Source organism: Vombatus ursinus, unplaced genomic scaffold, assembly GCF_900497805.2.
Source record: "Vombatus ursinus unplaced genomic scaffold, bare-nosed wombat genome assembly UNPS02014807.1, whole genome shotgun sequence".
NCBI lineage: Eukaryota > Metazoa > Chordata > Mammalia > Diprotodontia > Vombatidae > Vombatus > Vombatus ursinus.
The window spans coordinates 30172379-30177472 of NW_020954585.1; the positions used below are offsets into that span (position 1 = coordinate 30172379).

At 37.3% G+C, this 5094-nt stretch overlaps 1 pseudogene; it reads left to right on the forward strand.

The window, feature by feature from the left end:
- The first annotated feature begins 1102 nt into the window (after positions 1-1102).
- Positions 1103-4777, forward strand: LOC114052138 (annotated as a pseudogene).
- The last annotated feature ends 317 nt before the right edge of the window (positions 4778-5094 follow it).

The following is a 5094-nucleotide window of genomic DNA, read 5'->3' on the forward strand; positions in this document are numbered from 1 at the left end:
AAAGTAACCACAATTTACACAGAATGACTGGGGAGTGGGTTCTTATTGGTTAAGTTTCTCAATAAGTTCAGGTTAGCTAGGAATCACTAAATCCAACAATAGATCAACAGGCATTGATTAAGCACCAAACACTATGTTACGGTGATAAAAAAAATAGAATGTCCCTTCCCTCAAGGAGCTTCCATTTTATTGGAGGAGACAAGATAGATATACAAATAAACAGAATGAACACAGGGTAATTTGTGGGGAATAGCAAGTGTGGGGGCAATCTACTACAAAGAGTGGAGATAGAATCAAAAGGACATATACAGGAGTTATGACCTAAATAAGTGATGAAAATTATAATAGTTATTTATTAAGCAATGTAAGACAAATTATCAGGTAAGTTGCTTATTTCAAGGCTTCAGGATTTTGTAGTTACCTGGGTAACTCCCATTAATGACAAAGATCATTAACCCTTAGTCTTCAGTTTTCATGAGTTGCCATGGCCAAAAAACAAAACAAAATATCACCAATTGGTGATCAACTAACCTTCTGGTGATGTGGCTCTCCTCACTTAACTAAGTAGGTCCTTGGGCAATAGGACTTAGGTCCTGTTAGGGTTTGTGGTCTGCTGATATTAACCTTCAAGACACAGGACTTCCATTATTTCACCCTGAAAAAAACATCAGAATAGGACTTTAGTCTGTATAAATTACACTGTGGTCAAAACACAGGAGAAGTCTAACAGGGGTATGAGTTTCAAAGAGGATAAGATCACTTATAGTTGTAGGAAATCAGGGAAGGTTTCATGATGGAAATGACTCTTGAGGGGGACCTCATGAGAAGAATTCCAAGAGGTAGAGATATGTGTATGTGTGTGGGTATGTGTAGGTAAAGATAGTAGGGAAAAGTAGGTAGAGTACATCTCCATAGGAGATGTTATCAAAGGATGTACTGACAGAATACAAAAACTTAATGTATTTATTAACAAGGAGTTAACATCCAGTCTCCTTTTGTGAAATGTGAATATCTTTTATGATAGAGTCAGAAGGAAGCAATGATATTGAAGGAACAAAAAATAGCTCTGACTTTCCTTGCAGGACTTAAACTGGGGATAGGCATGAATTCCAAAGTTGGAGACATCCAAAGAAAACTATCAGCAAAGGAAGAACTGAATGTTTTCCTTGGTGGGGAGGAGCAGATTTCTTTCTCCTCCTTCCCCATTGCTCACCAGAGGTACTTTCCTACAGAGGAGATACAGATAAAGGAAACAGAGACACATGCTCCAGATAGACATAAAAGAAGAGACAGTCATCCAAATTTAGAAGAGCTTCGTGGAGCATGACCTTGACTGTTAAACTTCTAGTAGAATCACACGTGCAAGACTATTCTGTGGCAAAAATCACACCATATTAAAGTTATTGTGTGTCCTGAGTAACTTTCACTCCAGTTCACACAATATACACACATGCACTGCATGTATGTGTATGCATACACATATTTACACATACATGTATGTTCATACACATATATTTCATAATGGAAACAGGATAGTAATAACTGTTTATTTGGGTCTTAATGTCACTATCCTTGAACACTCTTGTTTATTTAGGCCTGAATGTCATTATCCTTAAAGTACTGTTGTCAGTCCCAACTTTGGAGGTAGCCAGAGTGAGACTATTCTCCAGCAATTCATGGGACTCATCCCTGTTAAACTAATCACAAATATTTTTCAGTTACAGAAAAAAGATAGAACAGCAAAAAGGCTTGCAGTCTTGTTACAGAACTCACTTCTTTTGCTAATTTTAGAGTCCTTAGTTCTAAAAAAGAACCCTCTAGAATGATCTGAGGCAACAAAACAGCTAAGGAAGTCCGTGACATTGATGGGGCTAGCCACCTCATTGGCCACCAACAAAGTTCTTTCTCTTTTCCCTTGGCACACTCTATTGTCTTTTTGGAAGGAAGGAGATACACCTCAATGTCCATGAATGAAGTCCCAAACATAAAGATTTAACTTCTGACCATTCTGGCAAAGGCCAGTATGACTCAGAAGTCAGTGTTTAAAATGTTGTCATATCAGTTCTGCATAGTCACTAAAAATGCTTCTTTTAGTAGTTTTAAAACGACCATTTAATTTGAACACAAAGATAATTTCTTTACATGACCAGTTTCATTTAAAGTCTTCTTGCCTCAGGCATTCTCTTGGGATTGCCTATGTTAAATATTTTAAATGTGTACTATTATACTATCACTGGCTATAATTTTTTAAAAAAAATTAAAGATAAAATTTAAAATTGTTCAAACTTCAAGACAACAAAATTTGAATAGATGAAGAACAAATTCAATTTCAGTTAAAACAAATACAGGAGAAAAAATGGATAAAGATGCCTTTTCCATTTCATAACATCATAAAGTAACCAATTCTTCTTACATTCCATGTTCCTTTCTGGCAAACTGGTTAGCATCACTTGATGCTAACAAAAATGTACTAACAAACTCATGCTATTTATGGACCGTTCCCCTTAAAATGTTGACTCAAATCACAATCTTATTGTAAAAGATGTGCACTTGGAAATGTGGCAGAAAAAAAGAAGTGTCCAGAACAGACTCTTGCTTTGTTTCTATGAGATAAAATGTGGAGCACTCAGTATGTGTATTTGTTTTAAAGAAACAGAGATACACAGTTTCTAAAGAAAGATACTCCTTAGGACAGATAGATTTTTTTCATTAATATTACTTAAGCAATGGATGATAAGGAACCTGTCCTCCCAACCCAACCACTCTTTTTTTGAGAAGTGATAGAAAGAATTGTAGAAATTAGGAGATCTAAAATGTGGTGCTAGCATCTCTCCGTTATTTTGAGGAGACTCAGGAATACAATTTTTGCCATAGTATGAAAATATTTGGCGACACATTTTTCAATCAGTGGTCTACAAACCTTTTTGATCTTACCTGAGTATTAATAAAGAATTTTCACACATTCACCCTCTCTATATATTTATAAATTATGTATATATAATTATTACTAAGGTGTTATACACAGCATAGAATAGATATAAAACTAGAAATTTGAAAAGAATTTAATAAGGATGAAATAAAATATTTTAAATTTTCCCTTATTTATAAACAGAGGTGTGCATATTATGGTGGGCATGATGAAACAATGATTTGGCATATTCTTATCAATAATTCTCGCTAAAATGTTACTTTGTTCTGTGTCTCCCCTTTGAAGCCACCAATAAGTATTAAGGCAGCTATGATTCTCTAAGCACTTTTCTTCTCTTTAGGAAAGCGTGCTTCTTAGCTAGTCTTCAGGTTCTTCCCCTATAACATTTTTGAGTGTACTTGCTGGTCATTCAGATTTCAAATTCTTCTTCAGTCTCAGAAATTTCTGCAGAAATGTTTCCCTTGTGGGCTGCCTTCTTGTCTTTCTTGTGTAATGATAAGAACCCCTGCTGGGCCAAAGTTTTGGAGCATTGTGCTCTCTCTCTGTCTCCACCAAAGGGCATCTGCTAGCTTTGGCCACATGTGCACTGGTAAACCAGGCCCAGTCCTATGAGTGTCTGACCTTTGAAGTGAGAGACAGGGCTTTGGTCTCATTGTCTATTTGAACCTTCCACCATCGGGGGAAAAATTACTTAAAGCTCAGGTTTTGGCTCATAACTAGGGTGTGCCTAAAGAGGGAGAGGGAGTAGGAAGTTACTCAATTATATAATATGAATCAGGAATAAGACAGCTACAGGAAAGCATAAGGCTCTTCAGGATTGAGTTACACATATTACTAGAAGTTTCCAGGGGAGCTCCAGTACACACTCCTTGGAATGGCCCCTTATGAGCCTATTCTCACACATCTCCAACCCCTGCTATAGTTGGATTGAATCCTCAGATATATAAACTGTTAGAATGTTATTTTTCTCTTTTATAGGAGCAGCAGAGCTAGCTCTTCATCCAAATGGTGCACAGCTGGTTGCAATTAGGGAGCAATTTTCTGACAAGTTGCAGAAGTACGTGGCCTGAGTCCATCTTTCCATGTAGGCCCTGAGTGGCTGATAGCATTAGAGGTAACAACAGAGATTGGCCCCAAAGACCATCTCAACTGCACCCATAGCCTCTTGCTATTTTCCTTTGCCTTTGGTTTTATCTGTGGGAATTCAAGATAAAATAAGCTGTAACCTAGACAAACCCAGGCACCGCCAGAATTATAGAGGCAGTCTTTAAAAATTGACCAATGACTCAAAGTCCACATAGAGGACTGAAATAAGATTAAGAGATTAAGCTTCAGCTTCCCACTCTTTTTCTTCTGCGAAAACAAAACTGTGTCCTTTTTCCTTCTCTCTCTCTTTCTGTCGGCACTTCCTGTGGAGGGGCCACTATCTCTCCGCTGGCGCCATTCCTTCCATCAGACCCCTCGTAAAGGCTAAAATCATCAAAAAGCAGATCAAGAAGTTCATTTGGCACCAGTCCAACAGATATGTTAAGATCAAGAGAAACTGGTGTAAACCTAGAGGCATTGACAACAGGGCGCGAAGACAATTCAAGGGCCAGGTCTTGATGCCCAATATTGGTTATGGAAGCAATAAGAAGACAAAACATGTTACTGAGTGGATTCAGGAAGTTCTTGGTACACAATGTCAAAGAGCTGGAAGTGCTCCTGGTGTGCAACAAATCTTACTGTGCCAAGATTGCTCACAATGTGTCCTCCAAGAATCAAAAAGTCACTGTTGAGAGAGCAGCTTAGATAGCCATCAAGATTACCAATCCAAATGCCGGATTAAGGAGTGAAGAAAATGAGTAAAATACTTTGCACATTTTTATTTGTGTTAAGTAAAGGTTCAAACTACTAAAAAAAAGACTGTGAAAAGAGGTCAGCTTCAGAACCAAACAGATAATTAACTTTGTCCTACTGTCTGATTTTCCACCTTCATTTTCTGCCTTTTTCTCAATGATGTGATATTGATCTCAGTGAGAACATTTTATTTTTGGAAATAATTTTACTGTTCATTGTTTTAGTCTTCATAAGTGACTGCATTACTGTACTCTGTTTGGTATTTGAAGCTCTTCACAACCTGTTTCTAGTCTATCCATTTATTCTCATTACATGCTACTTGCCTT